Below are 11,589 nucleotides of genomic sequence, written 5' to 3' on the forward strand. Positions count from 1 at the left end.
AGTCCAAATGTATCATGAACATAAAGTGACATACACAATATATAATAATATAACCATAATATTACACTTATATATAAGTTGGTTTGTACTACCAAGGGTAGTTTTACGTAAATAGGATCAATAGTGGGGGTAAATTTATCATTATCTTGTTCACATGTTATTGAAGTAAATATAGACTTATACACGTGTATTTATACATGTAAAGCATTTTCTTATTTTTGTACATTATTATTATAAACATATTACAATGCATTTCCACTTAATTATCCATTGTCTTCTCCACTTTACAATGTTTTTTACCCTTCCATTTTTACAGAATACAGACATCAACTAATGTTATTCCAAAAAAGTTTCTTCTCCATCATTGCAGGTACCACTACTTCATTTTATTATTATTCTAACTCTTTTATTTTTGTTCATTTTCATTTTTGGATGATTTTTTGGGTGTCCTCGTATGAGGAATTTTATCCAACCCGAGAATCATTCTGAGTCGATTTCTGATAAGCGAAATTTTTAAAAAAGCGAAACACAAGTGTTAAAATTTCATGACTTTTCAATTTCTAGGTACTTCTAAATAAAGTTGGAATCTTGAACTTTTGGATAGTTTTGGGTTGTATTTCACATGCATCTAGATAATTTCGTGTTTTCTCTCAAAATTAATCGATTTTATTTGCATCCTCAAATTATTTTTGAACTGGGTTTCTCTTATTTTTCTTCTTTTTGTTATTTTGTTGACTTTTTGATTTCTTGATGCTTCTGAATAAAGTTGGAATCTTGAACTTTTGAATAGTTGTGGGATGAATTTCACATGCATCTAGATAGTAATTTAGGTGTCTTGCTATAGCCATCTTTTCAGCAACATTTTTTAGGTAACAAGTATTTCATGGCTTAGCACTTATAAAAGTGTTAAAATTGTGAATACTTTGAGAGAGTGTATTGGGCATGTATTTTTCTCATGTTTTGTTATTCAATATATTTTGAAAAATTTTCTCTAACAAAATAGTTACAAGGAAAATAAGATTATAACTTAATTCCAAAGTTGTAGAAGTGACATTTCATGTTGGCTGTCCTCCCCCACCCCCCCCCAACCCCCCCAACCCCATAGTGTTTGCGTAAGATTATATATAAATGTTCTTAGAACGATATTTTTCTTATTCACCAAACACTATTAAGTAAGAAAATTATTAGTTTCGAAAGAAAATATTTTTCATGAAAAATATTTTCTTCGAACCAAACATTCCTGATAATAAGTGCTTTTCAAGAACCTGAGACTATCCGAGTTTATATGCTTTTCTTTAGTGGGATAGCATTGCTTGATGCTGAATTTCCCCCTCGAAGCACTGGGAAACCTAGCATTGACTATGATCCCCTATAAAGTAAAGTAACTGATGCCCGATAATGCACTTAGTGTTTGTAAGAAGATAAAACTTGTGCGTAAAATCAGTATTCTTTTATTGTACTTGGGTTCTGGTTACTTTGTCTAAATATTCTAGCTTTTTTGGCCACTGCTTTACTACAATTTTCATGTTGGATGTCGCAGGTGAACAAAAATATATTTCTGGATCTTGAAGTGCTGTGTGGAATGATGCATCATTAACGGGCTATTTTCGTTCCATGAGATCTAGACGTCCACCTAGTTTTGAGAACCATGACATACTAGCTTTTGAGACTTCTTGTGAGTTAAAGAATGCCACTTTTTCCCTAAATATCTAAAATTGTGAAATGTTAAGTAAAAGGGATTTGAGGCTCTTATTTGATTTTTCTTTTCCTTCTTTTGCTTGTAATATTTGATAATTGTAATTAGTACTATTCTTTAAAATGTTTGACCAGTAGTGTTTGTTGAACATTCAGTCACAAGAAGTTTGTAATCACTGTTCTAGCAATCCAATGATTTAGAATTCATAGATATATACTGATCACAGTGTTCCATCCGGCAAGTGAGACTATCCTTTGAGTTCAGTTGCTATTCATTATTTTTGTACTTCGATTATCGCATTATTTTATTGAAGTTACTGTTCGGATTGATTTGTCTTGTTTTCCATAGTATTTATGACATGGCTTTTTCCACTTCCATTATTTCCTTTTCCCCTACTGCTTTAGACTGTTCTTTCCTTGAGCTGAAGGTATTCGGAAACTACCTCTCTACCTCCAAATTAGAGGTAAGGTCTATGAATGCTCCACCCTCCCTGGACCCGACTTTGTAGGATTAAACTGCGTATGTTGTTGTTGCCTTCAGCAAATTGAAATCTTTCCTCTAAATAATTGGTAATATATATTTCCTGGACACTGAAGTTTGAAGTTATTGATGTCTACTTGGTTATCTTCCAGCAGAGTAGGTGTGTCCAACAAAAAACTGTTAGTATGATATAAAGTATCTATTCCATGACCATTTTTTTTGTTAAGCTATCATCTTAGAGTACTCTAGTTATCTATTGCAGTTTTTGTTAATGAAGTGGATGTATTGCATGTTCTATACGAAAAACTAAGCTGCTCCATAATTGATGATGGACCTCCATTTCAGATTCTATTTCAGTTATGGAAACAAGCCCCTGTTCCTATCTGTTGAGTAGTCGATGGGCCATTATGTTCCCTTGTCTTTCTCCGCTCCTTCTTTTTTGACATATGCGGCAGCTGGTAGTAGATGGCCCTTTACTTTCGTCTGTCTTTATCGTATTAAGCCCTCTAATCTAGCATTCCTATAATTAAGCTGAGCATCATATCACTTATTCATACATAGACTTTAGACTTTTGGACTTACAAGAGATAAAAGTATAGTTTTTTGGGTTTCTTCTTCTGATTCTTTTCTTTTCCCCATAATCTGGTGAGTAATAGTCTCTCTACACTTTATTTCTGCAAAGTTTTTATTCCAATTCATTTTCTGTTTTCTCCTCATCAGAATAATCTTGATCCTCATGATCTGGATCACCTTAGTCCTCATGTTCTGTTTCTAAATTATGTTCAATGAGGCCATGAAGAATTCAAAAACTGTCTTCTTTGAAAGATGAATCAGACATATATCTATTGAGCTAGAAAAAAATTGTATCTTCGCTTGGTTGGTCAGATAAGTCTGTGAGAAGTGGAGAAGAAAGTTTCATTTTGGAACTTCTTGTCTGTCTTATAAAGCAACATTATCAAAAACATGAACAGCAAAACACCCAGTATATTCTGAGCCTAATCTATCACCTTGGTTTAATTAAAAAGAATGAAACTTCTGCCATAATCATGAAGTTTTGCTTTTGACATTACATTACACTTTAATATAAGTGAAGATTTTTTTTGTACTATCAAGGGTAGTTTGCGTAAATAAGATCAATAGTGATGGTAAATCTATAATGAGCCCGTTTGGATAGGATTAAAAAAATAGTTTTTTAGCTTAAGTGATTAAAAACTTAAAATAAGTGCTTATAAATTAACCAGATAAGTGTTTGGATAGAAGTGTTGAAACTGAAAAAAAATTATTGATGTGTTTAGTAAACAAGTGATGTTAAGCATTTTTTTGTTGTTAAAATGACTTAAATATCCTTAAAGTTGTTAATATCATAAATAAGGTGAATTATTTATAATTTTTAATTCTAAAATAATGTTTTTGAACAAACCTCTGATGTAATGATAGATTCGATAAAAACAAAGAAGAAAGATGAAGAAGAAATTGGAGGGAAGAGATAAGCATAGCGGCAAAGAGAAAAAAATAGTTTATATTTAAGGACTACAAGTTTAGGATATTGTTGGAATTTGAGGAAAATATAAGGGATAAGAAGGTAAATATTTTGGTCAAACCTAAAAGAATTTTAATCTAAAAAGCAAAAAGCTAGGTACCCAGATTCTCACTTTTTGATTTTTTTAATCAGTTTTTAGCTTTTTTTAAGCACTTTTTAATTTTATCAAATACCTTAAAAAGCTAAAAAAAAAGAGATTAAAAGTTGGTTTGATCAGATTTTAATTCTATTCAAACGGGCTCAATATATTAAAAGTGTGAAGACCCTTAGAAAAGTGATTTGGACTTTTTGTCCTTTATTAAAAAACTCCACAATAGATAAAATCATCTTTTTACTATTATGCTTAAATTATTATTTAATTATCTTACAAGTATTAACTATAATATTAAATTCTAAAATACATATAAGAAGAAAAAATTAAGAGTTCTAAAATATATGGTAATAAGAAAATAGTAAGGTAACAAGAAGTCAAAAAGAATTACTAAGCTCCTAAGTTTTAGGAATGTGTGCGTGGTTTTTCTATTTTTTGTTTTTAAATAGGACAATGAAGTTTATTTTATATTAAATAAAATGCAATGAAAAAGTCTTCAAATAACTAAAAAACGTACAACAAAGGATAAGGAAAAAATATTTGTATTAGCTTAGCGTTATGGAATTCATATTCTTCAAAAAAAAAATAGATATTTATGGAATTTTTTTTTATCATATTTAAATAGTTTCTTTGTTGAAGGAAAAGGTTTAGACTTTTATAAATTGAGAATCCTTCTTCAATAATATAATAACATAGTCATGGAACATATGAAAGAAGATTATTTATTTTTGATCTTATATCATAGCTTAAGAATTATTTTTTACGCCAAGAAATATTTTTATAATATTTAATTTACGTTGAGATGCTTTGATTTTGTAGATATCCTGAAGATGCATGATGATGATAATATATATAGAGACATTTGATGATTCAAATTTTGAAAGCTAATTAATTTCGCGTGACAATTTTTAGCTTTGAATGTTCATTCTTATTTTTTCAGGTACGATCTTTTTTTTTGTCTTCTTTTATAATATGTAGTTTATCAAACTTTATGACAAAGAAAAAAATAGTATGATGAAAGACCTAACTAAATTTGGCTTCTTGATTTTTCTTAAGATTTTTAATCAATGGTTTTGTAGGTTTCTTACTGTTAAAAAATATAACGATGTGACAAAGAAACACAACAAGAGACAAAGAAGAGAACACTGAAAAGTATTATTTTTGACTAAATTCTGATGCAAAAGCTAAACACTACTTGTGTTGCATGTTAAAATATCGTTAATCTTCAGCTATTACGCATGTACTTGCTGAAACTAAAATAAAACACGACAAGTTTTTCAATATTTTCAATGAAACTATAAATCTAAAGTATACGGTTAAGTTAAAAATTTAACATACATATGAGTATAAAATTATTTTTAAAATAAAATTTACTGACAAATATAAGGGAATGTCAATGTATTCCACATTTTCACTATCTTATTTGTATCTTAGCTATTACAAATGTTATATAATTAATTAATAAAGTATTCATCTTTACATATTCAAAATTTACTTTTATTATTTAAACAAATATCATTTGGTATAGCATTTAAACTCATTAAAGTGAAATACATGCGCGAAGTGCGTACACCTAAACTAGTAATAATAATAAAGAAGGAACATAGACAAAGTGATGTTACACCTCTCTATGGCCTCCATTTCTATTTTTCTTTTTTCTTTTTTTTCTAAGATTTTTTGTTTATTTTTTTCCTATATTCTTTTCATGAGTCAATTAATTTGTTTAACAATTAAAATGAATATATCAATTACTATTTCATTTATTCATATTCTTTAATATACAAACTTAATGGTCTTTAATTCCATTACTTTCATGACTTCTAATGATCTTAACTCCTAAATTATATTAAGTAATATTCATGATATCCTTTGGTATTTCATATTTTTGTCCTATAAATAGAGGCATTATGAGTATTTTTTTTCCCTCCATCATCAAAACTAAGGCTATTTCTTTCATTATATATTGTTTAAAATTTTCATTCTTTAAACTTTCATATATTTTTTATCAAAAAAAAAAAATAAAAGTCATTTGCGTATCTTCAAAAAAAGTGTGAATTTGTTGAAGAAGAGACATTCGACATGGTCGATAAGTTAGCGTATTTGATCATTGTAATTCTTTATGGTGTTTGCTTCTAACTTGAACATTGTGGATGCCTTCATAGTTTTTGGTGCCCTTTTGCTTTTCATGTTGTGATCTTTCTATTCACTTTACATTGACGTTTGATTCATTTACTTGAAGTTGCTTAATTTGTTTTGACCACAATGACATCATACTATAAATACATGTTTTACAATGTAAATGAAGGATTTATATCAGGCAATGCTTGAGAAATCTTCCAGTTGCATCGTTTTAGTATTATAGAATTACTTTTTAATTATTGAAGTGTTTCTAAGCCAAAATCACTTTTAAACACTTTCACAATGCAAGTGCGAGTATATAAATATCAAATTAAATATTTATTTGTTTGTCAATTTCAATAATAGATAGAACTAATATGGAGATGAAAATTCTGAAACTCATCACAATATAACTTGAGTAAAAATATAAATCATTATCTATAATCTTAGATCTAAATCGATTAGTTATAATCATATAGAGGAACTAAAATTTCTTAGTCACTTAGAAAATAAAGAGAAGAAATATATTTATTTTCAAATCTCTTAATTATGTGTAAGAATACGATGTACAAAAGTAATAATTGCATATAAAAGATCATAAAACTAAACAAATTATAACGAATATTCGAATATACGTTGACAATCTTAACTCAAGATTAATGCACGTTGCATCATGGATAATTATTTAAGTACTTTTAAAATCTAATTAATGTGAAAAAAACTTTTCAACATGAAACAAATAATTTTAAAAAAATATATAAAAAAGGTGAAATTTAAATACAAATCCTAACATGTGCCTAATAATAAAATTTTTTGATATGTGTAATGAAATCATTTCAACTATTATTTTTTTAATTTCTCTTAATTCTCTTTCTCTACTTTTTCACTTTATTTTTGTGAATTTAATATATATTGAATGTGGTATTCTTTTGAAAATTTTAATGTAATCTTTAATTTTTGTATATATATAAATTAAGAGATTTTATTCAGTAAACTTCAACTTGATTATCTTTTTTTGGTTAAAGATGGTGATATGGCACCTCTCTATTGCCTCCATTTCTATTTTTTTTCCTCATTTTTTGAGGCTTTTTTTCTTCATTTTTTGAGATATTTTTTTAAATTTTTATTCATAACCTATTTAATAAGTTACTATAAAAACCTCACTAAATACATGCAAGAGTTAAAGCCCACATTTGACAGTCAATTTAAATTCTTAAGGAGACCTCTTTCTCTTGTCATCTTATATCATGTTAATTACAATGGCTTTTCATATAATTTCTATGTAGTTTTCATCTAATCAAAAGTAAAAATATCTTTAAAAAATACCTTTCTTTGTTTTTCATTCATGAAAATAAAGTTTCTCCAAATTCTATTTCTTTAATAAAAATATTTATTTTTTTAATAAAATCAACATACATAATTAAGTTTCGTATGTGCATATAAAAATTTATCTTCATTTTTATCTAAATTTATTAAATAGATCATTCATAAATAGTTTTTATAATCGCGCAAAGCGTGAATAATTTTACTAGTATATAAAATAACACCAACAATGAAGATAAATAGATAACTCTCTTGTTCACATGCTACTAGTGTATATTAATGTTATTACACGTGTTTACGCAAGTACCATTTTTAAATTTGTGCATACATGTTCCAATCCATCGATGGATTGCCTTTTTCACTTCACAAATCTTTCTTTGCCTTTCATTTTTACAAAACGGAGATATTCAGTCTATATTGCTTTCACTCAAGTATACTTGGGTGAATAATTTCTGATTATACTTTGGATTAACCTATCATCTCTCTTTTTCATTTTTTTTTCATTATTCTCTCACTTTGTAAACTAAGTTCAATAAGGCGATGAAGAATTCAAAACATGTCTTCTTTGGAAGATGAATCAGACATAGATTCATTGTTCTAGAAATAGACTGTATCTTGACTTGGTTGTTCAGATGAGGCTATGGGAAATGGAGAAGAAAGTTTTATTTATGGCATTTCTTTTCTGTCTCATGAGACTAATCGATTCTTACAACCATGTCAGTTTCTCTGGAAAGTGCTTTGGCTTTGTTTGAGAAAAATCGAATCTGAGGAAACTCCAAAATCAAAATCAACAACGAACATAAACAACAAAATACCCAATAATGAATATTCCACTTAGATGAGTGTGTTTTACTGCTTAACTCTGTGGTTCTTCTTAACTTTATATAAAATCACAAAGTCTAAAACAAAATGTTTTAACCTTTGTCTAGAGGCCCCATCTTGGTTGTATTCAGTCTAATCGGCCATCTGAGGAACGGAGAAATGTTGTTGCTGATTATGTTCAAGGGCTCATCATGAAGTGCTTTCCTTGTCAGGTTGTCTTGAAATTTTCTGTTGTTGCTAGTGTTGCCACATTTTGATAATAATAGTTGTACATAAGTTTCATATGTAATGTTTGGCTGCTCTATTGTGATAACGTAAAAATGAATTCTCAATGACTTTCACGCTTCAGTATACACTGGTTGAAACTATGGCCACGGTATGAATTAATATCTTGTTCAAATTATAGAGTGAAGTAGTCTGCTTTGCGTTGCAAATTATATGAGTAAAGGCCCAAAATCATACATTATCTTTTGCTTTAGATACAAAATAATACATTTGTTTTAAAAGTGGTGCATTTTTAGACACAATCTTAACATCGTTAATTTTTTTTAACAGCAGCCTCCTCACCTTTATATCTGGTAAATATGGGCACCATTAGACAATAGGAATCAATGCAAAAACACATCAAATAAGCCTTGAGGCATCAACGCTGCCTCAACAATTCAGATTTCTCTGTATCACTGCATCAACAATTGTTTCAATCTGTTGATTTCGTGGTCTAATAAGACTCATGACGATCAAAGATTACGTCAACTTTTACGCTAGATGATGCCAGATTCTTCAGCAGGTCAGTAGAGGTTGGTTAGAATTTTCATTAGCATCGAAGATTTTGGCTAAGATAAACTTTATATGCTTCAACTCAGGCTCTTAGACTACAAAACCTTCCGAGTTAACTTCTTTGAGGTGATTAAATGTCACATTTGTGAAACGTTCCACTTGAAGTGATTCTGGGATAGGAACATCATCGTAAAAGGTTGCCACCTAAAACATTAACAAAGCACAACGTTTCGACTTTATTAAATATAAAAATGAGTAAGACATACAAAGTCCACTAATAAACTTCACAAAATGTTTTGTCTAACAAGAAAACGGTGATGATCTCCTATGCCTAAACAATAAACATTATACTAACAGAAAGTTGCAATTTAGTTTGAGCATTTTCTTGTCTCCGCTAAGAAAACCACAAATAACTTTAACAATAGAGAAAGAAAAGAGTCAAATCACTAAGAACTTGAATATCCATATACAACAAATTTAGGGAGCTTCTTATCAAGCAAAGAGCAGATGGAATCAACTCGAATGGATCAAAATACATACCAGATATGCAAAGACGTTTGACAGAATGAAAAGCAATAGAACTCGTTTCTAAAGATGAGGACGTTTGACAGAATTAAGAGTAAAAGGACTAGGAATAGAGAATAACAGAAGTCAGGACTTGTATAAATCAAAAGATATTGAGCACAGGTTGGTGGGAAGGTCGCACACCAATAAATCCAGTTGTTGTTGTTGCGATTTGAGTTTTATGTTATTGCTTGATAGATGACTTTATTTACATTAACAGGTGTTTACTGATAGATTAGTCAATGATATTTCACTTTTGTTTCAGTTGCTTGCTCTATCGTTAACGTGTTATTTTTGAGTCGCAACTATCTTGTAGAGTGAAGCCGCTGAAACTGCTCAAGTTACGAGTTATCAACTCTGTCAAGCTGATGTTGGTAATTGCTTCCTTATATTGCTTATGGTGTACAACCCAAATATACTTGGTTCATCCTCGTCGGCCAGCTGTTGGTGAAGAGGTGAAGAGGCTGAGCTCGGAGTTCTTGTGTTTATTGGAATACATTTTTTCCTCCCTCATTGGCTGTGCATTCAGTCCATGAACACAAGAGATCCCCAAGAACTTATGTCCTTATGACTAAATGAAAATCATAGTGATTAGCGACAGAAAATCTCAAGGCTCAAATTGATTCAAGCCCTTGTCAGCAACATTTTGCAGGTGAGGTTTTTTTGGAGGGAAAAAAATAGCGTGATAGAAAGGTGATTGATTCTGTTAAAAAAGTTAACGGTGTTAGGGTTATAACTAAAAATGCACTACTTTACTAAATAAAAAGGACTATTAGTGCTCTAGTTGAAAGAATATGCATTATTTTGTGTTTAAAGCAAAGATAATGGATGATTTTGGGTTTTTACTCCAAATTATATTGTCTGAAACCGGGAGAGTAAATACAAGTTATGTTAAGTGTCAACTGGGAGAGTAAATACAAGTTATTTTAAGTGTTAACTACGAGAGTAAATACATGATTTCAGTGGACTAGATGATTTTTCATTTTTCTTTCTTTTTTGATCTAAGGAATTAAGGAAGTGGAATAGATATAAGAACAACAACTTGTTGATGAAGCTCAATGAATTTTGAAGTGGGAAAATGAAAATGTATGTACTATGTAGTGGAGGTGCTTGAAAAGAAGTGTTAAGTGGACTGCTGGTTTGGAGTGGTTAAAAATGTAGCAATGCAATCAATAAAAACATGGAGTCATCATGAATGATTGACACAGTATGGCATGAGACGTCGTTCCATGGTGTCCTCCCTCAGTTTCTTGAATTGCCAAAGATGGATGGCAGCAACAATCATCTAGGTACTCATCTTTTCTCTTTGTTAAAATAAATAGTCGACGGTTAGCATATTTTTACTTAATTATATTTTCAATAATATAATCATCGGTTAAGCATGTAAAACTCTTTTTAATAATGATAGTTGCGGCTTAAACTCAAGATACTAATGCCTACTGTGATTCATGTATATATATTGAAGCCTGGTCTTCCCATATCTAAAAGAACATATATACTTTTATTTGTTTAATTATATTTTCAACAAGCTTTTTTACTTGGAGGGCTTGATTAATTATCTCTTTAATCGTGAGCCAAGCACGTTAAATTCTCTTTTTAATAAATGGCAGTTGCTTACTTGAATACAAGTAATGATTACTTCATCTATAAAATCTTAAACTGTTAAAGTTAATCGAAATACATACTTTTATTTACTTAATTACGTGTCTTTAACGTCATGTTCAACTTGCAGGTAGCACACAGATTTCAGCTCTGGAGCTGCTTAGGACTGGAATTGCTTCAAGAGGATTAACTTCATTCATCTCCTCGCCGTCAACACCAGATTTGAATGCTTTATACACTACATCAGGGTTTCATTTCAAGAATTCAAGTTTAGTGGTGGTAGTACTCATGATCATGCTTCTTTGTATTTTATATTCTATTGATGTCTAAACCTCCCATATTTTTCATTTTTTGTCCTTCAACTTGTGTTCCTTACACCTTTAATTTGCTTTTTCGTGTTTTATGTTAGCTTTAATTTGAAATACATGATAAAGTTTGGTTACTTCATTGATTATTTATCTTGAAAATTAATCCTGTTTTTATCCTTCCTAGCATATTTAGATGGTTGCCTTTTGAAATTCAGGACATAGCTGCATCGGATGCAACTTCAATACCAACTACAGCTATATGAATTCA

At 29.8% G+C, this 11,589-nt stretch overlaps 1 long non-coding RNA gene across 3 annotated transcripts; it reads left to right on the forward strand.

Moving 5' to 3' along the window:
• The first annotated feature begins 379 nt into the window (after positions 1-379).
• Positions 380-11,375, forward strand: LOC107877792. 3 transcript variants are annotated; one of them, XR_007053255.1, is made up of 8 exons: positions 382-1,430; positions 1,541-2,821; positions 4,627-4,747; positions 8,178-8,282; positions 8,626-8,857; positions 9,728-10,063; positions 10,418-10,700; positions 11,144-11,375. It is a non-coding gene; the product is annotated as an uncharacterized LOC107877792 (long non-coding RNA). The 3 variants fall into 3 exon arrangements; XR_007053256.1 differs by having other exon boundaries at positions 8,629-8,857; positions 10,426-10,700; XR_007053254.1 differs by having other exon boundaries at positions 380-1,430; positions 8,629-10,063.
• Positions 11,376-11,589: the final 214 nt, after the last annotated feature.

Source organism: Capsicum annuum, chromosome 3, assembly GCF_002878395.1.
Source record: "Capsicum annuum cultivar UCD-10X-F1 chromosome 3, UCD10Xv1.1, whole genome shotgun sequence".
Lineage (NCBI taxonomy): Eukaryota > Viridiplantae > Streptophyta > Magnoliopsida > Solanales > Solanaceae > Capsicum > Capsicum annuum.